Source organism: Paralichthys olivaceus, chromosome 1 (assembly GCF_024713975.1).
Source record: "Paralichthys olivaceus isolate ysfri-2021 chromosome 1, ASM2471397v2, whole genome shotgun sequence".
Lineage (NCBI taxonomy): Eukaryota > Metazoa > Chordata > Actinopteri > Pleuronectiformes > Paralichthyidae > Paralichthys > Paralichthys olivaceus.
This window is the reverse complement of record NC_091093.1, coordinates 6,413,903-6,441,711: the sequence shown is the minus strand read 5'-3', so window position 1 is coordinate 6,441,711 and position 27,809 is coordinate 6,413,903. Positions and strand designations below refer to the sequence as shown.

The window sequence follows — 27,809 nt, the reverse complement described above, 5'->3', positions numbered from 1 at the left end:
ATACGCCCTATCTTGCAAAGTTTAAAAAAGAAAATCCGGGATCCACCCCTGATCTGGATCCACACCAAAATTTAATGGGTTCTTTGACAAACCATTCATCATCCTTCCACCAACTTTTGCAGTAATGTGTTGAGTACTTTATGCGTAATACTGCTAACTAACACACAGACAGGTAAACAAACAAACAAAGACTAAAGTATTACCTCCTCCTTAGTGGAGGTAATAATTAAACACGGCTTGTTTTGATGGTGAATGTTCCTACTACTACCACATCCTGTATTTCTTGCTTCGCCACACTGGAATAAAAGGCAGACTCGGAGGATAATGTGTCTGCAGCCTTATCTAGTAATAAGTCCCTCACATCTTGCTTGGCAGAGGATTGCCCATCTGAGTCTATAGATCTGATTGCTGAATGTGCCCACCATTGGATTCCTATGAGCTTTTTTACATGGAAAATAATCCTTAGAGCAGCTGACGAGGCAGTCTATCTAAACACAGGACAGCATCATGAGTCAACATAATTTAACAACACATTAATCTCTTCGCTAATGCAGTCAATAGCATATTAAGCGACCTACAAAAACAAAATTAATGAGAAGTAATGTGACGACAGTCGGCAAAGAGCTCAAGTGAAATCCTGAGCAGTCAGCAGGGCTGGTTGTGCCAACTCATTTCTCAGCTGTGTCTCTTGCTCTCGCACAGGGATATGCCTTTGGGTCAAGAGGTGCTCTGATTCCAGAGCTGTCGGGCCACAAATGCCATATTCAAATGGCTGTGGAAGGGATTTTCAGGCATTTTACATGCAGTTCCCACTGTGATGCTAACAGGGAGGTGAGAAGACAAAGCTGAGCAGCTATCTCAGGAGGACCAGCTGTCTGGAAGTGTAGATTGTAGATCCATGAGATTTATGAATGGTAACTACCATTATCACCCCCAACGTATCAGTTCCGTTTGAGGATTAGTCCTACACTTCTGTTTGAACTGATATCATCAATTGTTTATCAGTCACATGGGTACAAAATGCACTTTACTACAGAAAAAAAGCAACTTAAGAATCTGAACATTTGATATCTTCTTTATAAATCCTTGCCCACACTGGCTGCTCAACTCCTACTGCTCACATTAGTGGCATATGGGCATGCACACAAATTTCATGCAATGTGCACATGCACCTGGTGGTTTCTTCCAAATTCAGTCAAATATGTGCATTTGTAATTTCCAGTAGATCTTCATGCACACACATGAATCTAGCACAGGAATAGGAAACTCCACTCCACACAAATCAGGCACCTAGTTATAGTATAACTAATGAATGTCAATATATTGGCTTCAGGAAAACAAATGACAGTTATGGAAAATATTTTAAAAAATGGGTATGCGATATACCTTTATGTAAGATTATATCTCTAACTAGAGAATGGACTTCTTTTAATGCATACTGGAAAAACTGTTGAGGGCATATTTACAACAAAGCTTGAGGTCTTCAGTAATTGTAAGATGGCAGTTAATTTGCATATAAATAACATATCTCTGTAGAATGTTTACATATGTGTTTATACTTTTTAACTGCAAACATTTTTAATAAAATGTATTTTTTAATGACATGACACAAACTAGACTGTTAGAATTTTTGTTCTCCATGTGTATTCTTCTTTAGCAGTTAAGACCTATAGCTTTATTAGCTATAGAAAAACCCATGTGCTATACTTTTACTTAATTATCTTAAGACATGTTTGTTGTTGTTGCTTTAGTCGAAAATCAAATATTGCATAATATTTCAGACATAGTATTCTACTAAATGACCAGGGCATGCAGTCATTCAAATGTGTGCAGCCTGTATCATGTGCTGTATCATAATGTTAACCTTAAGATGACACTTTTCACCACAATATTACAGCTATCATTAGTCGCCGTCTCACCAGAAGGTCGGCGGTTTGATCCCAGTCTTCCCCATCTGCATGCTGAAGTGTTCAAGATGGTGAACCCAGAATTACCCCTCATAGAAAAAAGGGCTGCCCATATGCACTGTATGAATGTTTGTGTGAATGGCTGAATAGCAATAAACTTTCGTTATTTGTTTTGATTAGTCAGCAAGACCAGAAAAGCTCTATATAAATACAGACCATTTACTGTAAAAATGCTTTCAGCAGCTGGGCGCAGTATACACCTGCTGGTGTATGAAAGACAGGATTTGTCTCATGTTGCCCACTCGCCCACTTCTGTCTCTATTTTGTAACTGGGGCACACTTTTGAAATTGTGTTGTTCATCCTATATGGAGTGCACTGTATATTTAACAAGCAACAAACCACAGACGGATTTACTCTGGTACATGTTTCTCCAACTATATTTCAGCCCTAATGGTGCTGTTTGATTTATTTGGGCTTTTTTTTTTACATTACCATAGAGTTTTCAATTTTTTTCCTTGTTTAAAAAAGGATAATAAAAAGCGTCTGTGTTTTGAGTCTGTAGCATTGTGATGTCTGTGAAGATGGAAGCTATTCAACACTACAGTACAGCTCATGTCATCCTTGGAAGAACAAGGGTTAAAAATAGATGCTTTTCCAGCAGACGTTTGAAATTGCCACACTAGAAAAAAAAAAAAACAGGTGTTTCTAACAACATTAGCAATGGCTCCATTCTGTTTGTGTCCCGGTAAGCTATGACAGAGTGAACTGAAGCCAGCAGGAACTGTACCAAGACCCCAAAACTGAAACAGCTGCATTAAATTTAGCCATTTATTTTAGTTTGTACTTTAACATGTGAAACTGAAACGATGTTATCAACTCTTTAAGCTAATGTGAGGGATCATAAAAAGTTCTCTGTCAACATTAAGCAACATTATTATTCATTTCCAGATGTGTGACTGATTAATGTCCAATATTCACTCTGCTTTTGTCTCTCTATGGTCTAAACCCACATTTGTCCAATATGACTTTTTTTAGCCTGTAACCTTGTATCCTGCCAATAATACTCCTCACTACTGCTGCCTTGGACAAATCTGTCTACAGTTTAATTAGGCCTTGTGTCCATACAGTGTTGTTCTCTGGTAGAATGGCAGTGGCAGGCCACTGGTGATCGATTCACCAAAAAGCTCTGCATGTAGGGTTTAGACATATGACAGTATCACCTCATCTCTGCATTGTATTATAGACTGGCATGGCCTGGTATTGCTTTTAAGCACTATTTGTTTGACACTGTTTTTTCAGCAGCCAGGGGATACTTGTCTTCTTGGTATGGATGAGCTTGTTGCTGTCCAGTCGGACTTGTGTTGTTGTGTTGTGCTGATTACAGAGCAAACAACAAGCTTGTACGTACGCTTGTATAGTCATAAAAGAAACACTCAGAAGCAACATTCTCTGTCTGGCTGATCTGCTCCCACAGATTTGCTTTTTTCTCTTTGTTCTAATAGTTTCTGTCAAACAGATTACACAGCTTTAGATACACAACACAACAATCATCATGATTTCTTGGAGCTTTTTCCCACTTGAATGTCCAACCTTAGGGTCATGTCTTCATTAGAGTAAATTTGATCAGGTAAGTTATGGTTTCACATTGTCATTAAGGACACACACTAAAGATTTTTGTCTGGGCCAAGTCTACCTGTACTTGACATTGATTGGTTTGTAAACGGGCCTATGACTGACATCGGCTTGTTTTCTATTTAGCTATTATATGTATACATTTCTGAATAAAGTGCATAGAAGTAGTCATTCCATTTGAATGGAGAAAATAAATGAATGGATCACTTTGTTAAATGTGTTGCCTCTGTAATATCATGTGATATTACTGCCAGTAAAAATCTAATTCCGCAAGCTGCTTCCTAAACTTTTTCTTCCTCTATTGTTTAATGCTGTCTCAACTGCGTGCAATTGGTCCAAAAATCGGAACTAGCACTGCATGAAAAGTGGGATTTTCGTCAGTAAATGGCACTGTCAATAGCTGTGGAAGTTCAGGTCACGACTGTTCACAGGATTCTGCAGGCAGCACAGAAAACTACCAGGAACTGCCGGGAATTGATGTGGGGTTCCAGTTTCTGTCCGGCTTACAAGCCTGAGAAGCTTGGCAAGTGACCCCCCTGCTCTTAGGTCAAGGGGAGGCTTTCACATGTTAATGACAAAACTGTGAGCTTTTACAAATGCAAATCAGGATAGTTTCACTCAGTGGTGCAGAGGTTACACCTTTTTAAAAGGGACTAACTCCCTTTTAAAACATCTCTGGTATAAGTACATCAGGCTTAGTATAATTATAGAATCATAAATTGTAGCTTGAAGAGATTAGCCTTATGTAAGTAAGTATGCTATAATCAGTGTAATCAGTGATACAGTTTTCAGGGTACATCTAATGATACATTGTCAACATTTCATGTCTGTCAAGCTCATCCAAGATAATCAGTTAGAATGGAGAGAGTGGCACCACTGTATTGTTTTCTGAGAGAAGTCTTTGTGCTGACACCAAAACACCATGCTTCACATAAAGCATATCAGGATTGTGTGACAACGTCCCAAACATCTGTCATCCTGGAAAAAACTCAGAAACATATTCACATGGCATACTAAGCTGTTGACTCTGCTGAAATTGCCCAATAATTTGGACTTCAATTGTTCTATTGTTGTTATTGAACTTTCCCAGTATTCCATTAAAAACATTCAGATGAAAAACGCCATATAACATTACATTTAATTTAGCTGACGCTTTTATCCAAAGTGACTTACAATAAGTGAATTCAACTATGAGGGTACAAACCCAGAACAGCAAGAATCATGTTAGTACATTAACTTAACACCAGAAAGACTCAGTCACATACTCATCCTATAAAAATGTAAAATACAATTTAAAAACTGCTATAACCGCCGCTCCCAAAGTGACAGTGGGAGGGTCACGTGAAGTTTCACTCTGAAAACATCACACTCGTGATATATGTCCATTCCTGAAGATGCCACTTCAGTTGCCAAGGTCATCACGATAAAGGATTTGTCCAATCACAGCCTCATGATCAAAGTCCTGCTACTGCAGACAAGAATCTGCTCCTGTTGTTTAGAGTGCGTCAATGAATGACTGCAAGTAACTGTGGTAATTGTGTTTTTCACTGTGGATCTTCTCACGGTGAATTAGCGAGGGCATTTCCATTTATTAATAGTATACTCATGTTAGTCATGTTGTTTTCCAGCTGCATATAAGACGTACTATGAGACAGTATAAGGGAACTTCCGGTACAACCAACCAGACCTTGCAGCTCAGGCAGCAGCATTGAAAAGTTCAGCCCGGAGTCGACAGAGAAGAAAAGGGTAAGATTAGATTCATTCGATCATTTTCAGTTACATTCATTTGTAGATGTAATGTGTTATTGAACTGTGCTGATTGTACTGATTTTGTTTACAGCTGATTAAAGCGGGGCAGATGGCAGATGATGTGCATCCATCCTTCCACAGCCAGGAGCTCACCGGCCTGTGTGCCACACTTCAAATAAGAAGCTACACTGAAGTACACAGCTACACACAATAGAAGTCTACATACTGGAGCGGAATCGGACAGAGTGCTACCAAGAACTTATGACCTAGAGGCGGCGAAAAGACATTTCAAGCTTCAGCTGATTTCTTTTCACTGGCTTGGCCTGTTGTGTTTGTACACTATCTGTGCTGTGTGTAAATAGAGCTTTGACTCAACATGTGCCTTGTTTTGTTTACACCTATACAATATATACAACATATCACATCAAGCATCACATGAGTATATGTATAGTCTTCAGTAACTGCAGTGCTTTTGGTAAAGGCGTACTAATAATTATTATTAATAATTTATGAGTAATAATAATTGTATTATTATTGAGTATTATTGTGTGGGAGGGGTTTACTCAAGTCTGTATTATAATGGGCCAGGGTAACCCATAGCAACAGATCTACCAGCCAATCAGGAGTGACTTTTCAGTACAAAGGTCTGTGGTCTCATTCAATGGTGAAGTGATATTAGTTCTCACCCGGGGTTTCACATTCATATGCTAATTGGATCACACCTTCAATTACTTACACTGGATATTGCCACATTGTGTCATCTTGTGTTCAGAAAGGTGTTTACCTCAACATACCTATAAATAGATATTTACATCTGAGTATATATCGAGAAAAAAACATCTCAGCACTAGTTCGATGATTATTCTCTGTGGGCTTATTACTATAAACTGCCCCTTTCACATCCATTGTTTATGAAGACAGATCGATTGAAGTTGCTTTTATAGTTTATTCAGACGATTTATATCATCTTGAATCAGAAATCATTTTGTTGTTTGTCTCCTGTGAGTCCTGTTGTATGTAATATGTGAAAGAAACGATGAAAGCGTGTGACAGCATTAATGTATGTGTGTGGCTTGAGGAGGAGGGAGTGAGTTTCTCTTCATCTGAGGGAATTTACATAATGTGCCCATGAGCAAACATAATGTCAGAACAAGCCCGCAGTGCAAACATTGTGTTTACACTGATGATAGAATAAGCCACTAGAATAATGCATGCTAACTGTGATATACACCCAATTAAGCATTTTAGAAATGTACAGAGGAAAAAAAAGAAAAAAAAGGACTTCATTGAGCACATGAGCAATGACTGCTGGCATTTGATTACAGGAGGGAAACACACACATAACTTACAAGATGTTTCATTTTTGGGTTTTGAAAATTGAATGCAGTGGCAGTGAGAAATATGTTGCGTGTTTGTAGGAGGAAGCGATCACTGTGATTGATTAAAGAAAATGAATCACTGCATGTTTGTGAAACACAAGCAGCATAACCCAACCCTCCACTCTGACAGAAGCAACATACATGGCTGCAGTAGAACGAGGAACAGGGAAGAATTCTTGTGAGTAATTTTGTTGCCGTTGGACCTAATCAAGTCTACCTCTGTCGTATGCAGATCCCCATGGAAATATAGAGATTCATCATCTTTTTATACTCCACGGTTCACCGTCCCTGAGTACCAGGAAATAATTTCAATTTCTCCTCTTGATGAGCTTCTACTCATGGGCAATTATCTCACTACAATAGATGGTACCTTGGTGAACAATTGTGCTGCTGCTGTGTCCACGCTAAGAGAAAGTAAGACAGGAAGAGAAAGTAAGACAGGGAGAGAAAGTGAGCTCCTGAACCTCCCACTGCCACCAGAGCCTGAGGAAAAGCCGGTTGAGAGATCAGTGACTAAAATGTGTTCTGAAAAACATGACTTCATGTGAACCGAGATGAAATCGCATGCCCATTATTACTTTCTGGTCATTTCCGATGACCAGAAATATATAATGATGAGCAGAAAACAGAAAGGAAAGGCAATTCAATAAACATGAGAAAAGACACAGCTCATTTCCCCCAAAACAGTTCAGAGTAAGTTACACTTACACTTATTATGAGAAAAATCAAGAAAATTCGAAAAGGAACTTTGCAGTATTAAAACACATTTATGAAAATATTATACACAGTATACCTAAAGTAACTTGCTGGACTCTGCTAGACTGAGACTATTTTCAGAAAACAGGTCTGTGGTATAAAACAAATGGCACGTAGACATACAATACTCAATTTCCATATGGGAGGCTTCATCAGTGTGACTGAAATGGTTTTATTTCCCCAAAGGTTGGAAAATGTATATTGTAGAGACATATGTTCATGAGAGTATTGGGACAAGGTGTGATTTGATGTGAAACTACAGGGGTAAAGATGTTCTGATTGGTTTTCCTTGTCCAAACAATTCTCTCTCCAGAGGTGTGTATATGGTTTGGAACTATATAAGACAGACTATATAATAGCAAACCCCTGATTTGAGTCCATATTTGGAACCATTCCTACCTTTGTTGACCCCAATCAACAATAAAGCCAAACTTTCCAACAAGCTGCAAGCACGATTTTTACATATCACCTTTTTAAAGGGATAGTTCACCCCAATATGAAAATTCACTCATTATCTACTCACCACTATACTGATGGAGGGGTGGGTGAAGAGTTTGAGTCTTCAAAACACTTTTGGAGTTGGCAACAACGTAAAAAAAACAAATGAAAAAAAATCCATAAGATGCCACCATACTGCTGCTGTGGTGTCATCCAAGCGTCTGTAAGCCCTGATACTCAAAATCCACTCGAAACAGCATCATTTACACCATTTAGACTAAATGTCCACTGTTATCATCCTCTTAGATACTGCAGAAGTAACTACAGCTTTAGCCGATTCTCGCAATACTCACAAGTTCTTGCGAAAACTACAGCAGGAGCTAGGAGGAGGATATCAGTGGTCTGTGGATAATGGGTGAATTTTCATTTTTGGGTGAACTATCCCTGTAAGCTTTTGTGGAATATGTGAAATCCAATTTTACACATTCAGCATGAAGCAGCCAGAAGTTTGGTTTGGACCTACACGGTGAGTCCCAACAATATTCTTTCTCCTTTACCTCTTATTTTGTCTCCACTGAATCCTACGGAAATGTCTGCCTCCTCTGCTCCTGTTACTAAACTATATTCACCAACTGGTCGCTGACTTTGTCTGTCTGCCAGCTGCTGTTGGACAAGCAGCGTGAGATTGCTTGGGTTGCTTTTCTTTTTTTAGTGAAACCTGATGCCTGCTTACACATAAGGTTGATGAGAATGCTGGGACTGAAATACAACAGTAAAGTTGCAGAGCAATAAACTCAAAACTATGAGCTCAAAGACACTGAAAAGGTTTGTTATCTGCTGAGGGGATCAGCAGTCAGGATCGTTATAGGGCTGCAAAAATGAATCAATTCATTCCAAACTATTTTACATTTAGTGTTTTCTTTTATTGGAAAAAAAAGTCACAATACTCAGATTTCAGTAACGTAAATGTGGACATTATCTGGGTTCTTCACTCCTCTTATATCTTTTTTTTTTTTTACCATTGTCTGACATTTTATGGACCAAATAACTAATCTATTATTCAAGAAAATAATAAAACAAATAATTGATGATGAAAACAGCCAATATATTATGAAATAATGATTTGTGCAACTTTGAATCTGTGGCTTTTAAGTTCATCTTAGCGAATGTTGTTGCATGTTCCAATTCATGCTATCCACATGTGGCTGTCTGTATAGATCATTACTATGTCTCTGGTTAACATCCTTCAAGCAAGAACATGTAATACGAACACAAGGGTTTCTAATTTTACAGCTTTGTGATAACTGTTCTTCCATTGGACCGTTAATGAAAGCCCAGGTTTAGCCACAAGCCTTCAGTGTTTGCCTCAGGTAGTTGTGCTCCATGTCCTTGGACTGTAAAGTCCTTGTTACAATCTGTGTCCAGCATTACTACTACACACCTATAGCTTGTTTTTCAGCTTGAGGCCGAAATCAAACATAATGTTAAGTGCTTATTTTTGGTCGACCTCAACATCCAGGTTTGAAAGCCAGTCGTTTCTTTGTTTTGAGACTGTGATGCTGCCGTCGACTGTTGATGTGTCTGTCAAAAGTTCATCTGCATATCACCGCCAGGGGGTTGGAGCGAAGCTAGAGCAATCAGTGATACATTTGTAGCAAGCTCGAATATGAGACAACTTGTGAGGTGACCTGGGAGTTTGAAATGATCACACGGTAACTCAATGAGCTAACACATTCTAATGAGTCACCATTCCCTCAACACTTGAGCTGAGATTGAATTTATGATTTACGATAGAATAACAGAAGCACTACAGTTGCTCTCAAGACTGCCCTGCTATGATGACACTCTCTCAGCTGGGATCTCATGCTATGTGCTCAGAGCAACAGAGGGCCTACATGAAACAGATAAGCCTGACTCAGAGTTAGTGGAAATTCAGTAACTGTTATAGAAACAGCAGCCCATCTGGTTTACTTTGAATTCAAACTCAGGTGGCCCTCTGCATGAGGTGGCCCTCGTGCATAAAACATAACCCAGTTTGCCCCAACGCCATGTTTTTTGCCAGTGGGCCGCCAGTTGCAGACCACTGCTGTTGATTATATATTTTTGGTAGTAAAGAGTAATATTAATATTACCATTGTAAATACATTATTCTAAAATCAGACACACCTCCACACACAGCTGCACCTTTTTAGGTTTACCTTTTTGTTGGACAAAGACCGGACTTGTGGATATGTTATTGGGCAGCAGACATCGACTCTTTTGTAACTTTATGTCATTTAGAAAATTCCATATACCCAATTGAAACCAAAAATTCCAACTTTGACCCAGTCTCTTCACCACAACTGAAGAGACTGGGGAAGAGACTGGGATGTCTTCTTAATAATGAAATGACCACACTTCTGACTCATATCAAGTCTTATCTTCTCAACACAGATAAAGAGAGCGTTTACCATGCAACATGACTAGATACTGGGCACAGGAATTTTACTTGAATGCACTTAGGCAGAAGTAAAAATGCCAATAAAGTCTGAGGCAGGCCTAGAATAATTCCTGGCAGAGGGTGGATCCTCCTCAGCACAGTTCAGATAGAAGTGATGGGAGTTTGCAAAGCGTGAAATCCTCACCCGTTGGCCATGGAGCATTTGAGTCATTTGGTTCTAATCAATGTTACTTTTATCCCCCCACAGATATATTAATGTAATTTTATTCATGAAGCATTGAAAGTCTTACTAATTGCCTCTTGAATGTGAATACTGTATAGTGGGAAAATACTATACACCAGCTGTGTAACATTTCACACTATTAAATGTATATTTGAGTGCCCTGCCCGACTAAACTAGAGCTCTCAGAGTGGAAGTATTATTTTATACTTGTTTAATTTTCATGTCATCCTGACTGTCTCTCACGTCGGGACTGAAGGTGTGATTCTATAAAAGAAACATTTTTGATTCACAGAGCCATTACCGATCAGTCCGGAGACACTGGTTTGGTGTCAAAGAGCATATCATCATTCTGTTGTATGACAAAGCCGTTTGCCAAAGGGGCCTGTAATTACATCGTTGTCTGCTTTTCAGTTGACTCCCGGCAAGGGAATTATTGGTAATCATCCATGTAATGCGGTGCCACTCAGATTTTGACAGCTGAGTGAAACCACAGCGCTGTGGTTTTGTCCTTTTAGATGTAAAATCACAGCTAAAAACCTCTTTCTTTTCCCCAGGCTCTGCGTGCTCCTATCTGTGTGTTTTGTCACCAACATCCATAGCTCTGATGAACAAAAAAAGCCCCTTGCTTTATACATGCACGTTGGGTTAGTTAGTAAGAGATGCTGCCAAAAATCCAAACTATAGAAAATAATTCAAAAGTGAATAATGATGAACAGATTATTCCCTTAGAAGGGTGCCATTATGCCTGATCAAACAACACATACTGTAAAACAGAAAACAACAATAACCTCCGCCTCCAAAAGGACATCATTATTATTTAAAGCATCCATCTCTGCTCTTAAACCGCTTCACCTTCTTCTTGTCCTGTCCGCATGAGTGGCTTGCTGTCTTTGTGCTGCCATTTAATAAGCATTCTATAACCTCGAGGGACGAGGCCTTCTACTGACTCTTGCAGTGCTAGACAGGAACGCTGTGACACCAAAAAACCAGATCTCTTATCTGCTGCCGTCTTTTCCTGCAATTGTCAGCAGAATAGATAAATAAATAAATAGGGGGGGAAAAGAAAAGAAAAACAAACTCCACTGAAGCTTCCGTCACCAAACCGGTGGTGCTGTCAGCTCCTATTTAGAATCGGTGTTCATTCCCCACTCAGGCTTTTCATTTATTTAGCAGTAAAATATGCTAGAGTGGTGACTTGCAGGAAGATATGTCAAGACACGCAGTGAAACCAGCAGTGTCAGGGCAGTTAGCACTTCAGTAGACATAACTGTTGGTAGGAGTGCACAGTGATTGTATTGTGTTTCACTGTCAACAAAGAAACATCTTGGCAACGCCATGTTTTTTGTTAAAGCCATGAAGTCCACATCTTGGGGTTGAAATCTATGTTTACAGAGGCAGCTGTGGTGTGTCATTTAAGAAGCGGCTTCATTCTCACAACAACCAGGGTCAACTCATGAGCGGCTCCGATCGAAAACAAATCCAACTACAATCCCACATCTTATTTCTCAGGCTTTTAGATAGCAGATAGGCAACAAGAGGGCATTTCGGCAGTGCATTGTTTGACTTTCAGCGGATCAAGCCTTCAGCGGAGGGGAGGGTGAGTCTGATTAATAAATAAGAATGCGTAAAGGGTGAGCAGTGCTTGCGGGTCTCCCTGGGATATTGCTGAGGAGTCTGCACACCTGCCCAGACTGTCAAGCACCAGTAGGCTTTAGTGATTTGGTTTAAGGTAAATTTAGCACAGGCCACTGGGGATTTTACATCCAATTCTTTTTTTTCATAACACAATAGACATTGGAGAGGAGAGGAAAGTCAAATAAATCATCCGCAGGTGGCCAGTTGTGTTCTCACTCACTGACTTTGTCAAATTAAATTGTTAGGATTCTAAGTTCCCCACCTCCACATGGCGTAACTAAAAGAAGTAATTTTGATGCATTAAAGGAGACTTCGATAAAGTCAGACAAGCAGCAAATACTGATTTTAATGGTGGATTATGCCACAAGGCCACTGACAAGAAATATGGCAGACTTTGCATTAGACTTTTGATGAGAGTCAGTTATGGACGATTCTGCAAAACCAACTCTTTCTTAAGGAACTATATGTACATATAGGGGAATATTATGGTTTGACAAATGAATATGTTTACCTGGGGTTATGACAGTTGTAGCCCAGTGTATGCCAGGAGATAGAGAGGGTTGTCTTCTAACCAGGGGGCACCTCCACTCTGCATTCTGAAGTGTCCTCGGGCAAGATTCTGAACCCCTGACTGCTGTGATGTGGATGGCGTGATGGAAAACTGCTGCATCCAGAAGCATTGTATGAATTTGTGTATGAATGGGTAAATGTGAATTTTACTGTAAAAAGTTTGTGTGATCAGTAAGACAAGAAAAGCGCTATTTAGCACCACTATGTACTAACATATGAGGATATTAGGGTTAAAAACAACAACCAAATCACCTTTTTGCTGATACTTCATTTGCAATTCCCTTTTTTAACTTGCATTATAATGTAGAGAAAGATTCTTTAATCATTGCCTCAATGACAAATACTAAGTAGTAAGTGTTTTTTAAGTGTAAACTCAGCCAGACATAAAGACACTGGGGTTTGAGCTGCAGTGACTCTCTCATCCAGGGCTGATGTCAACATTAAGTTTGCTGGATGATTCTCCAAACTCATCAATTTATACAGCTGCCAGAGAACAGAAGATTTAATATAGACACGGAGCGAAACAGAGGCTGGATGCACACTGCCGGCCTTGCCTCAGTGCTCATATCTGATAGTTTTGAATGACCCTTCACATCGTATTATAAAATGTGACTTTGGGATTTTGACTGACTCAAGGTGTCTCCACAACTGTAAAGCTGGCTATTTCTCTTTTCTTTACTCACAGCTATGTCCTTAATGCCCTTAAAAAATCTCTACAGTATTTCTCTAAAACAATAAAAATATGCATAACTTAATAAGCAACAATGAAACTAAGTTCAGGAGAAACATGCTGCAGGACAGTGGATGTTATATATTCAGTTTTGATTGTCAGTCACCTGACAACACAAGCAAACATCTGAAGTCAAGTTGTTAATTCGAATCTTGTCAATTTGTGATCGGCCCACGGAGGAGCTGACACTGCAACTCACTATCTCAACTCAGTCAACCATTTTCAAAGGATCCAATAAAAACTCTCAACATGACTCTAAAACAACCAAAGCATGTCATCTTAATAATGACCATAATGTCCTGGAAGATTGAAAAAAAAGTTATCGTAAGGCACTTGACGGCCTTACTGTACTGTACTGAAAAAATATGAAATGCCAAACACAGACTATGATTATCGAAATAAAGTTTTGTTTCTTTTAATATTTAAGGAGATGAGAACATGAAAGTGCTTTGAGTCGTGTTTTCTCTCTCACCAAATTGTATTTTCTTACCAGCAGTGGTAGATGGTGATGGTTGCTTGCCCAAAGCTTCATTCATCCTTATGTTTACAACACAAGAGTTCATAATATAGCCTCTGAGCAGCACAACTTCTTCAGGATGGACTGGACACAACTGTGACTGTCACAGCCTTTCTGACAGTCTTCTTGGAGTAACCCTACTTTTTCACCATAACTGGAGGCCTATTAGTTTCCGCTTAAGATCGATCAATTAATGTCTAATGACCCAAACCTGTTTTTCAAACCTGACTACATCTCATTATAAAGGTGCTGATTCAATTTCATGGGATCTTGATGTTTGTTCGTGACCAAACATAGAAAAAAAGGTCTATTACTGTGAACTGTTCACACTCATTTGCCCACTTAGTATCAAAAGCAACTTCTGTTGATAATTAGCTCATCTGTGCTATGCCCATTTTTATGTTAACGGTCTTAAAGGAAGTTTATTCACTGAAACTATCAGTCTGCGTGTGCTGTTTATTTGACCAGTGGTATGGCTGATGTGGCCACAGAGTAAGAGAGAGGGAGAAAGGGGGAGAAAAGAAGGGGTGGAGGGGTGGAGGGGTGCCGGCAGTGGGCAGCTGGAGGCACGTACACTCGTTAGCCCTGCTCGCTCTCCCTTTCAAATGGGGCCTTAATGATTTATAGATGTTTGCTTTAAAAAGTCATTGGCATTAATCCCATGGCTCATTAACCATTTAATTAAAATTAAATTCTGTGTTAGGACTAAAGCAGATTGAAAGTATTTTCTCCTGGTGGGAGGCTGTTGAATCACCTCATTTTCGGAAACGCTTCCTGTGAGGGGGATATGTACCAACACACAGCTGACATGTAGCAACAACCGCCAGCAAAGTCAAGCAGGACCGACTGCACACATTGATTCAGGTTACTACCAAGAACACAATTCAAGTCTTTATATTTGCCACAATTTCTAATGTGATTCCTGATAGCAATTAAAATGTATAAAGCACCAACACACTAAATAGTTTTTGGTTTTTCAGTTCAGTGTTGCAAGACAAGAGTTTATCCTCATCATTTGCAGCATCATGAGTGCAAATAAGATTTAGGTGGACAGCAGGTGAGCCATGACCTGGACATAGAGTTTTTTTTTTTCATCTGCTTCAGATTAGTTATATAAACATGAGTGTGAACTGCGACACCAGATGCACCACCCTACTTGCTCTTAGTTTCATTTTGTAGCCAACTGGCAGAATTACTGATTCCGAAGTATCTCTTCTTGTGTAGGTTTTGTGTTTCTGATGGCAACTGCATAGCAGCACCATACACAGCAGTTATATAACAACACACCAGTCGGGTTGCATCCTCAGTCGCTGAGATTTTAGATTTGCCCAAAACAATTTTTGCTGACAGCATTTGTGGAAATGCTCTCAGCATATACAGAATGAAGTGCCAATAACAGGTATATAGTGCACTGACCTAAAGCATATCTGTCCTTTTCTGCTGGGAAGAGTATGCAGTTAACTCACAAACTTATTCAAAAGTTCAAAATTATGGGAACCATCCTTATTCGCTTTCTCTGTGAGAGTTAGATGAGAAGACTGATTCAACTCTCATGTCTGCACAGTAAATAAGAAGCTACACCAGCAGCTGGTTAGCTTAAAGAATAAAAAGGCAACTCGTCCAGTTGTGTCTAAAAGCAGCAAAATCTGTCTTTGAAGTTCACTACATAACATGCTGTATTTATACATGCTTCCCAAGTGACATATATAAAATGTTAGCATAGACTCCATAGCATAGCTCTTTCCCAATTGTATCCAATTTAATGTTGAGCTAATCTCACTGGATCACTTTACATTTAGCGAACAGACACAAAATTAAGTTTTTTCATCCCACTCCGGGCAAGAAAAGCCTGAGTATAAACCTTAACAACAACAATAATATATTCTAAAAAAGGTTTTGGTATTGGTGTTATTCTAATTACTCCAGTGTCCAATTTCACATTTCAAAACATTTGGCTAAAGCTGTAAATTGATTATCAACAAACTGTTATCTGTTAAAATGTGTATAATTACACTGTATCTCCATTAATGGGTTCCAAAAAAAGGTTTTAATTTGGCCTTGATGACGAAATTTGATTGAGAAAATCACCCTGATCTCTCCTTATGTCTGACTCCTCGGACTCTCTCAGCATCTCCTGCTACCAACAGTACCAGCAACAAGTCATATCAGAGAGCTTTACTGCAATGGTGATACAGTGCAATAAAGAGGTGACACTCCATCACTGGCCCCAGAATCTGTGTAGTACCTTAAATTGCTTTCTAAATGGGTCTATGTTACCCAATATGTGGTTTTGATCCGAGTGTTTCAACAAAGTGAAATGAACTTGGTGGAAGGATGGAAGTAAAAAAGCAAAGATTGATCGTTGTGCTCATTGGAGTAATTCAACCCCAGTGAATTTTCCTCTGAAGGTTTTTATAGCATTTAAAATAGCATCACAGTAATGACCCCCACACACTCACAAACACACTATCATGCACATAGTTGCACTTATACACGAGCACTTTGCAGGACAACATGTGGTGTAAAAGTGCTGGGAAATGAAAGAGGGTCGAAGGGATTAATTCATGTCTCCAGAAATACTCTTTTGGAAGTGTATTTGTTTGCCACTTATGTAACCTGAGATAGAATGGTCAATTTTGGTTATTTGATCATCTCCTTCACATATCTACTGATTTAGAAATCTTATTTTCTGTTCGGACAAACTGATCTGTATGAGCAGCTCAGCTTATACAGCAAGTGAAGCGTGAGAAAATCAGATACCTGTTCGAAAACTGCTCCTTTGTATATTGTTTTTTTTCATTGTGTAAAAGTATTGTGTCCCAGTCAAGACTGTTATAAAACATGTGAAACAGCCATTGCTTGGTCACTGATTTGCAGAGCTAATTACTGAACAACAGTGAGGTGATGTGTGACTTCCAAACCGCGAACTGTGCACTGTAAAAACAGGAAGACATTTATATACTAACAACCACTGACAAATCATTTAATTTCACTTAACTTTAAGGAAACATGTAAAGGGTACTGCAGATATTTAGTTTTGCACTTCCATAAAGCTGTGAGACTCACAAGACATAGCTTTTTAATGTCAGCATTGAATCGGCATGTTCTGAGACAGGTTCTCTGTTTTGGGTCAAACCCCCTAAAACACTGCATCCTGCATTTCCCATCGTGCAACTAGAGGATGTCTTCAAGATCATCCTCTTTGTCAATGCTAATGTTAATGCTCATGTCTTCCAAACAATGTGACCCCAGTTTGTAAGACAGACATTGTGCTATGTACTCTTCAATACCACTGCTGACAAAAAACTGTCTCTCTTTAGCTTGTAACCTACAATTCCCAGACTCCTCTGCATGAACTCAGCTGTTGTCAACAAGACAGATTTAATTAATAGAAATTACATTAAACATGACTTAATGATCCTCACAGTTAAGGATTGTTTTCCCCCAGTACCATCTAATATCTGCAAACAACAAAATCCCAATTGTCATCACCATATTGGTGTGGAAGCAGAAAAACCAGAGACGGATAAAAATAAAAACACATCTGCATGGTTAGGTTCCTCACATGGTGATTTGTGTGAGAGAAAATTAGAAATTGAGAAAAAGAGATCCCGATTACTCTTCACCATGCATTGTTACTGCTTAAATATGCAGCCCTATTTTTCTTTCCTCACCTGAGCAATCATGTGTTATTTGTTAGTTCTAAATATTTGCCTTTGTTTGACAAGGGGAAAAAGCTTCTGAATAATGTTAATGAGAGAATGCATTAGCATCAGGGAATGACTAAAGTAGCTGCAGGTTACTGCTGTTGATGCAGGTGTGCCTGTGATGTAACACAGTGCCTCGATGGATGTTGATGTATGCAAACATGACTCAGAGTGTAAACTCTTCAAAATGGCCGCCTCACCTCAGCAACATAGCTGCCGGTGGGTTATGACTTCTCCCAATAATGCCTTTGCTAAAGTCTGGCTAGCGGCCAATGGGAAGAGGCGAACAAGCAGACAGCACGGCACCGATATCCCTACTGGCCACCAGAGCCAGACTCAAACGGTCAGGGACTTTAAAGGTGGCAGCTGGTGAGTTGATATGGGGCTTCCCACGTTCTGCCGAGGGGCTTTAGATTCATTTAAATGATAGAGCTTAGTTTTAAGCACTACACACATTAATTGATGTTGAGGACTGGGAGATATGGAAGCTAGAGGATATCGGGTACCACAGATGAACATGAATGGGTTTATCTGCTGTCTTTGTTTTCTGTGACTTAACAGATGCTTATTATGTCCAATCTCACACACAAAGAAACATCTCAAGGATGTTTCCTTCTATCGACCTGTCAATAGGAAGTAGAGGTATAAATGTAGATCTTCTACTATGGTCGATTGTTATTCTTCCGAAGAGATTATTTCCATAACACTTCATCTCCGGAGTGTCAGGAGGATCTTTTATTTGAAAGTGTGCTTTGATATAAGTATCAACAACAATACATTTGCATTTGTTAAAGCTCTCTCACTCCCCACCTCTCTCCTTTCACTGTGTGCCACTTGCAGACCTCATTGTAATTCTTCCCCAGCTTAGTTTCTATCTTCTCTCACTTAGTGGCCCGAGAGGTGCTTCTAGTTCCCTGAGGAGCCTCCTGGCTCACGGTCAGAGGCCTTTTGAGCTGCCAAGTCAACTGAGGCCGTCGGTGTCCCTACTGTGTGATCCTGTACAGAGGCTGTTGGGATGCTGGCACAGGCCCATTGATTTACTGCCTTTGGCTAGGACACTCTCCAAGGAGCTCCCATTCTGGCTGGCATATCATTTATTTGGGACACATTTGGCAATGGCACCATCTTGGCCCTCTTTGAAATGTGTCGTCCAGAGACAAAATAAATGACAGTATCAAAGACGTGTCAACCATAGTGGGTTTTTTTCCTTGAAGGGTGGGCGGAAAGGACAACACACTAAGGCAATTGTGTCCCCACTTAGTGCAGCACAATGTTAGGGACAAAAGCACCAAAGCACAACAAAGCTTGACATGAAAGGAGTGTTTAAGCCGTGAATGCCTGTGGAACGCACGTGTCAAACTCATTTGATAGTTACGTCTGACATTTCATAATTTCTCGATCACCTCTGTGTATCTTTATTTTGCATGGGATCAGACAGATTTCACAAAGTATCACAGCCACAGTCAGAAGTGGTTCTGTGACAGTGTGATGTTTGTTACTTTACACTTTACCTACTGGGCACTGAGCGACAGCCTGGGCATTCTGGGATGTCTTTCTGCTCCACTGTTTTCTAGGTGCAATTTCTGTGTTGATACTTATAGACAGGGGAAAAGTGTGGAAGCTGTAGTTGAGTGGCAGCATTTTGTTTTGCATTTGTCTCCAAACAGATGCATAGCTGTCATTCAAGGTCCCATTGAAGATTGCTATCACATGTAATCGCTTCAAACCTTATTCCCATGGATGCCCGCTCACAGATACAGCTTTTTCAGGTGTCTGTCAAAGAGATGTTGCAGAGGGGCATGCAGCAAAGGCTTCAAATATATGAATTTAAATATAGAATGGGCACAGACATTATGATTCACATCAGGCCCCTCTAAAGCAACACAACACATTTGGTTTCAGCGTCTTTGCAGCTGTGTTACTTCTATCATTTAAGACTACCTTTGCTTTCAATAGGAAATATGAGAACAGACAATGTATTTGTTTTCTATTAAGTCCAACCTTTTAGAAAATCTTTAAATATTAATATTGAGAAAAATCTCAATGGTTGGTTTTCTTCAAAGAAACGACATTGATAAATCTATTCAGGCATTTACAGAAACTCAAGATGGCAGAAGGCAGAAATTGTTGTTTTATACCTGCCTTGATCAAGCAATTACTCTCTCTTTTCTTCCCCAATCCTCATCACAGCTGCTAGGCTGTGCAGTTTAAATTTTGTTCAGCAAACTGTCTCTGAAAAATCTATTAAATCTGACCCCAGTGTTCGCCTTTGTAATATCTGGAATCAATCAGCTCATGGCTCTGTATGGATTTGCAATAGTACACCCTTCAGTCCTCTTAAGAGCAATCACAGCCTTTCGATCACACTCTGCATTCACCTCAGGCTGCACACATGTGGCTTGGAGACATTGCCATTTAAAAACTATCACGCTGGTCTTTCATTGAAATGCAGTAAAAAAAGAAAATTGTTTTATAAGCATGCACAGCATATAAAAGCATGTTGACAAGTGTCAGAGATGTGAAATACCCGATAACTTTAGAAAGGGACATGGTTGTTTTTTTTTCTAAGGGGTTTGACAGAGCCCCGCTCAGTGTAAGGGGGGGCAATCACCTTGCTACTCTTGAAATTAATTTCCTCAGCTGACATTATGACAATATAATTTTTTCCAATAAAACAGCCCGGGATAGACATGCTGTGGACAAGAGATTAAACTGGTGTGATTATCTACATCTGCATAAGCTATAATATTTTTGTACCTGGCAGCTGTGAGCAGTGAGCGTTACAGCTCGGCCTTAACTTGGCCTTAAAACTCCTCACCCTATGTAAACGCTTCTCACTCACATAATCAATTCAATTTTATTTGTATAGCCCATATTCACATAACAAACACAATTAACCTCATAGATTAACATGGGGTGACATCCTCTATTCTTAAGCCTCAGTTAAAAAGGGAAAAAAGAAAACCCTTTAACAGGAAAAATATAACAATACAGAAATCTCAGAGAGAGTTGCGAGTAAGGGATCCCTCTCCCAAGACAAACAGAGGTGCAATAGAAGTTAAAGAACTCAAACCAAAACAACATTTACACATCCATTTCCCTGCAACTACTCGCATGCATCTCGGCCAAGAAATAGTTGTGGGCTTAAAAATTCAAGCTTATTTAAGGTATAAATGCATAAACTCTTGTCAGTATTAACATCGGAGCCATAACATTACTGAAACTGATCACGAAAGTATAATTCATACAGCATTGTAAACAACAAGAACGCCTAACGGTAATGACTCCCTCCCTCTGAAGGAGTGTTGAAGCTGTCTGTCCCTCCCTCAATTATTTATGTTCCTTTAGTTCATGAGGGTCCACTCTTCAAGGGGTTTTTCATAAAAGTATTCCATGTTGTAAATGTTGTCCTGTGAAGTCCATTGCAGACTGTCAGGAAGCTTCTTCTTCTCCATTTCTTTCTACATGAAAACTGATTTCAACATTAATATTTCAACAAAAAAATCCCATCCCTGGACAGTAACTCACCAGCTAGCTTTACATCTTCCAAGGATTAGAGGCAACCTGCCATAAAATTATAGTGTGTTAAACATAAAATAGAATTTTATAAATTCAAGACATTGTTTTAGTATTAATCAATTAACGCTCTGCAAGTAAACATTTTCTCCCTTCCTTGCCATGCGCTGCCCTGTCACTTTGCCATCTGTGCTGGCTGACTGACTGAAGAGTCTCTTATCTGCTCAGGTAGCTTAAACCCCTGGACAGAAAAAAAGGTAAACCCTGTGAGATAGCTCTGGCCCGCTCTGGCCATGAGCCTTTGGTAAGGCCTAAGGCAATGAATTTTGGTTCCATCCTCTATAAATCAAAATATAATTGTTTCATGGTTTCAGACAATAGCCCTTTCAATTTCAAAACAAATATGATAGAAATGAAACTAAAATTTGAAGAAAATTATTGAAATAGAAGAAAATAACAATCAAATGAAAGAGATCAAATAATACATTAAACATCTGATATGTTCCGCCTTCTCTGAAGGTCTTGAAGGCCCTCAGGGTCCCCCACTGGTACAGGCACATTCCAGTTAAACAGGTCAACATTCTGTAAATAACCAGATGAAATGCACATACCTGATATAGCAAGCTCAGTGCTGTATGTTCTATGTACATCACACAGCCTCAGCTTGTAGCTGAAAAAAGCTTCTGCTGTGAAATCTAATCAAATGGAATGTGGGCAGAGTTGCTATTGATCCTCAGTGTTTGAAATATTTATCTCATGCCGCGATCAAAGATGTGATTTTAAGTATTGTTTATACAAAACATAAACACATTGCATGAGACGCTACATTTTGATCATATCAAACCTCGACAAACTGCGCACTGTTTGAGAGCACAGAGCCTTGTGATTACATGTGTGTAAACCCTTTCAACCCTTTCTGCAACAGTTTGTAGTTTTGTGTGCACACACTCCAAGAATGGTGAAATTCATGCTAGTGGCTTTGTGGGCCTATACTTAGGTACAGTGGTGCATTGACTCAAATGTTAATTTCTGCTTTGGAAATTGCTCACAGTGATGATAATGATATTTGTCATTTTTAGCATCCCAGGTATTTTGGCATGCTAATCGCTTTTTAACATTTAACATAAACTGCAGCTTTGAATGATGGGAATGTGTTTACTTTAGCAGGTATGTGGTTGCAAGTGAAATATTAATCTGGAATTAATTGATGAATTTAGTAAAAAAAAAAAATTATACTAGTTATACATGTTTATAAATTATAGACAGTATCACTTTTAAGGCACAACATGCATTTTCTGAAAAAAAAGCTAGCGCTTCTCCCAAGCCAAGAGCCCAGGACACACTGGCAGCATAAACAGTGCATGTGAGCTGCGGGAACGGCTTGCTTTTTATTCCGGCATCCATGTTATCAGGTTAGAGTGGCCACACTGCCTGCATGAGCAGCGCAGCTCAAGGCACTTTGGTTTAACATTCTAGGAGCCATGATGTGATGAAAGTCACATGTTGACCGAAAAATGAACCCTGACTGCGGCTTTTGCTGATGGTTGGAAGGGTAAGGTCCGCTTTAAAACATAGAGGTTAAATGGGTCTTGTTACAGAAATTCACTTTGGTTTATATTTCAACAAAAATAGTTCAAACTGATTTAACACTGAAGCATTTAGATAAGACCTTTTGATTTTTTTTTTATCTTTTAAAACAACAGTAATACAAAGGGTACAAAAATAGAAAAGATTTTATTTGGTATTTGTCATTTTAAGTGTTATATTCAGAACTCAAACACATCAATGATAAAGCAAGGACATTTCAACTTTGAAAAGAGGCCTGCTTTTTAGGGTTAGCTTTAGGGGTCACTCTCAATGTTAGCTTAGAATACCAGGTCCTCTCAGACACTCAGTGTGTGGTAGTGGTGCGGTGGACATGCATATGTATAAGATAGATAGGGTGAATCCTAGGGGGTGACTACAGTAAACAAATCATTGGCACCTAAAGGCTACTCTTCCCCTCCGGAGGACGAAGGCAGCTGTGGCACAAACTGAGGCATTCATGCCAAGACATCTCATGCTCGAGTCAAAGATGACATGTCAATGCTTCACATCGCATATCATTGTCACATAATGTGTCCCTGCTGGTGACAGGCTGAGGACCGCAGTTGCCCTGCAACCCTGGAGTTAACTCAGCCCGGCCGACCAGGCTGCTCCTGAGGCTGCGCTTTGCAAATAAAACCGGACAGTGAGGCGTGTGTGTGTGAGAGTGTATAAAGTGGAGTCACTGCTAGTTGTGTCTGACATATGCTGTTGTTGATTTACGATGGAAACAAAACAAGCTCAGCTGCATGGGTAAGCCATCAGCTCCCAATGGATTTTATTAAATGAGAAAGTGAACTGATGGAAAAAATGCTTGTGTGTGTTGAGAATACTGCTTCAAGATGCATAACACTACTGTGCACATAGGAAGGCTATATTTACAGAACCACCCATCATGTGCAGTAAACATTAAGATACTGGTCACAGACAGACATTTATTTTTGATAATTATGATGTTTTAGAAGTGAGGGCAGATTTTGTTGTTTATTTAAAATGAATAAGATAATTACTAAGCTTTACAGGTGTTGGTGAAATTTTGGTTTGTTTCACAAATACATCTACATATCGAGTTTTGTTAATAACACAGGTCCTTTTGCAAAACAGCCGGCTACACTGCAAAGACAGGTGAAGAAAAAGAGGCAGGTTGAGCACAAATGAGACTGTGAGTGAGACACATTGAGCTCGTTCAGGAAAACAAACAGAAACCTTGTCTGTCCACAGAAGTTGGTTATGTTCTTGGCAATGGAACTTGCTGAACTTCAGTTCAATCCCAGGTGCTTGGCGCCAAATGGATTATTGCCTGGTTTGAGGTCAGATATGATGCCTTATTAGCTCATGAAAGAGCAGGACAGAGTGCCAGACTATTGTTCTCCATAGCGAGATGAAAGGCTAGCCGGCTAATGAACATCTGCCAGCCAGCATAAGGACCCCAGCAGACACACAAAACCTTGAATTGACCATTGCTGAGAGCAGCTGCTCTGATCAGAAAGATTTTGATGCAAATTTAATCTGAGTGTCCGCCATGGAGCAGCTGTAATACCCAAGGACCAAGATTAGTGGGAAGGCTTACAGTGCTCTTCTTCTGTGTGTCTGAAATGCCAAAGTTCATCAGCCTAACCTCTATTAGACTTCAGAGCACAGTCCACTTGTCCTGTTCACCAATATCAGGATAATGAAATAGGGATGATGTAGATTTTAAAGATACATACATTGTCACCTTCTCAGGATATAAGAAATTCTATCTGACTTTACCCGTGACTCCTTTGAACCTGTTCAATTACCAAGGGAACATCTGAAAAAAGCAGATGAAGGCACATGTAAAAATGAATATGTGAGTCCTCAGAACTATCCCACACAGTATTGACACATGAACAATCAATGAACAAAACCTTTTTTTTTTTTAATGGTTCAATCATCCAAAAACCTCTATATTTGCATATTTGCAATTTAAGAGTTACATACTTCATTAAGGTGGTAGAGTGGTGTAGTGATTAGCCCTGTCACAAGAAGGATGTTGGTTAAAATCCTGATTTGACCGGAGTCCTCTCTGTTTGGAGTTTGTGTGTTTTCCCTGTGTTTGCATGGGTTGTTTTCGGGGACTCCTACTTCCTACCAAATATCAAAGACATGCAGATTGGGGTTGATGGGAGACTCTGAATTGTCAGTAGGTCAGTAGGTGTGAATGTGAGTTGTATGTTGGCCCTGTGGTGCACTGGTGACCTGTCCAGAGTGTGTCTGCCTCTTGCCTAATGTAAACTGGGATTGGCTTCAGCCTGGGTTTTGGGGAGGATACCCATTCTTCCATACATAATGAATGGGTGAAAATAATTGAAATCTTAACTTAGCGCTGATTGGTGCAGGTATGTGACATCAGCTTTTCCTGGATAAGTCCCATCAGTTTAAAACAAGCGGGAGGAGCTGCAGTTACTGCAGCAGATAGCTGTTTGTTAATGTTCAATTCAGTTTTATTTGTATAGCATCAAATCATAATATACTATCTCAAGGCACTTCACATAGAAGGTCAAGACCTTAAAATCTCATTTAATATAGTGAAACCCAACAGTTCCCACAATGAGCTGCACTTTGGCGACTGTGGAGAGGAAAAATCCCTTGTTAACAGGGAGAACCAGGCTCAATGTGCCATCATCTGCCTCGACCGGGGTTGGACCCTACTCGTCAGAGGAAGAAGAAAATATGTTTCCAGGGTTTTCGAGTATTTTCCCTCTTTGCAGTGCTTCTGACAAACATAATATTGCTTATCAACAAAACCTGAAAAATGCCTTTCTGTCATGTTAAGCACAACTGGTTAGGGACATCATTAAGTTATCCTCCACATGCCTCTGAAGTCATTTGCATAATGCAATAACTCTAAACCCTAAAGTGCAATTACATTGTTCATACTACCATGCACAAGGAAATGATTCCCCTAACTACAGTGTCAGAACGCATCACGAAACATATCAGAGCAGGATCTGAATGCGGCAAAGGCTACAGTACAGTGTTAATTAGGTTACTGATACTTTCCACTGCACAATTACTCTGTCAGAGTGGCTCATCTTTCATTTCTCCGGTCACTTCTTCCCTCTTTGAGGCTTATTCCAGGAAATTTCTTCTGCTCTGCACACTTCTGATGGCGATAAGGTAACAAGGAGGGTTAAAGCTTATGATAATAACTATGACCCACTGTCTTTTTGCGTAAATGGTAAATATGCATTGTGATTCATCTGGACATTAAAGAAATATAGTGAGACACCTGAGCATTTTGTAGTGGTAGAGGAAAAGGCAGACAGAAGCTGCAGGAGCGGCTCTTAGAAGCTGGTATAAACAGTGCTTGGCAGTATCAGAGCTCTTGCCTCTTGGACAAATGTAAATAGAGGCTTACCCCAGGAGATAGAGGAGGACTTTGAGGTAATTGTTCAGAGATCCTTTTCTCACCATTGAAGAGGGCTGATGCATTTTTTGAGAAACCTCAGGGATTAAGGAGGCCTCAGGTGGAAATACTGGGTCACACACACTGAGCCATCCATGCCGAAAGAGAAAAACAGTCAAATCAAGGTGATGCAGTAGTTGAGTGTGTGCACTTGAACGCGAATGTGCAGATGTGGATGTGTGCATATGAGGGTCTGCATGAGGCAGTGGATAACTGGTATTAGCAGTGAGGAATCCTGCCTCGGACAGTGAGCCTATCACCTGCACTCTGAGCTAATCTCCCCTGCATTTAAGGAGAGGCTCTCTCCTGCTTCACCAAAGCACCGCAGATCAGAGCAGGCACTAGTCCATTAACTTAGTCCAGCTCTGCCAAGTCAGAACTCACCTGTGGGACTGACTCAGCCTGTTACATTATAGACGAGAGTAATTTGACTCACTACACAAAATATGGTTTGTTTCAGTGCACACCAACATTGTTGCATGCAGAACAGTCTTTTCCTGAGTCTCTGGTGGTCTAACAGATACTGTTTTCTTCTCCAATTCCTTAATCCTTTTACCGTCCAGCTGCCTGCATCTGCTCCATACATTTATACCTCATTTCTCTGTTAGCCTAGCTGTCTTGGACAAACAGCATTTGCTGTAATATTCCCAAATTATCCCCAAATTATACCTGAAACATATTTACATCAGCTCATCACAAACAAAAGTCAACATCCCATTTAAAGAAATAGTTCTTTATCTTGGTATACAGGGTGAAGTGTTCAGCTTCCTAATCTAAATTTTTTCAAGATTTTCCCAAGATTTTCCCAAATTATTATAATACAAGTAAAAACATTTATTGGGGAATATTTCTCTCAGCAGATTAATACACATTTGGCATTCTAGGGATTATTCAGTGTGGTGTGGTGTATGTGGGATTGATGCAAAATAAACTAGTGGCCAAAGTTAAACGGAGTGTCTTACTGATATGTTTAAGTCGTTTTGAACAACAATGCTCAAAGGCACAGAGTAATAACAGGTTTACTCTGTTATGAAAGTTAATGGGATTAGTTCAATGCTTGTTTTGGTCTTTTCTCTCACATAGATTTTGTTTAAAATGAGAAAAATGTGTGAGTATTTTTGCCCTGATTCTTTAATGGTCTCTCACTGAGAACATTCAAGTGCTACTAGTAACATGATAAATGTAATTTGGCAAAAACAGCCAATATCTGGAAGGCCGGCGATTTGTTGAGGTTAAGGTGTTTACATGACTCCTTGATTCCCTGTGATTAATGCTCTCTGTTGAGATGACTAAACCAGCTGACAAAAGATTCTCCTCCGCAGATAGAAGCATCCGACTGCGAGTATGAAACATTACGCCCACCAGCATCCTACACTCTCTGGGTGAGCACATGTATGGAGAAGAAATGATGATCCCTTTAGTAATATGTAGTGTTTTTTCCTCCTGGCATTTAAATTCACCACGTGTGTAAGAATTTGGTCAGACAGTAAAAATCAGAAGTTGAAGCTTTATGATGCTTCCCATGCTAAAAGAGTGAGACAAAAATATTTAACTTAGAATTATCCTGAATAGTCCTTTTAATTACATTCATATTG

At 39.7% G+C, this 27,809-nt stretch overlaps 1 long non-coding RNA gene across 2 annotated transcripts in view; it reads right to left on the bottom strand.

The window, feature by feature from the left end:
* The window catches only part of LOC138412412 (uncharacterized), an 87,755-nt gene that overhangs the window by 30,068 nt on the left and 29,878 nt on the right, over positions 1-27,809 (bottom strand). The window contains exons 3-4 of one of the 2 annotated variants that reach the window (XR_011244804.1): positions 21,213-21,248; positions 20,536-21,145 (exon numbers count right to left, since the gene is read on the bottom strand). The exons of the other annotated variant lie outside the window; for it this stretch is intronic. This is a non-coding gene — a long non-coding RNA (uncharacterized lncRNA). Of the gene's footprint in view, positions 1-20,535; positions 21,146-21,212; positions 21,249-27,809 lie in introns of those variants that run through there. 2 annotated transcript variants of the gene reach the window in all.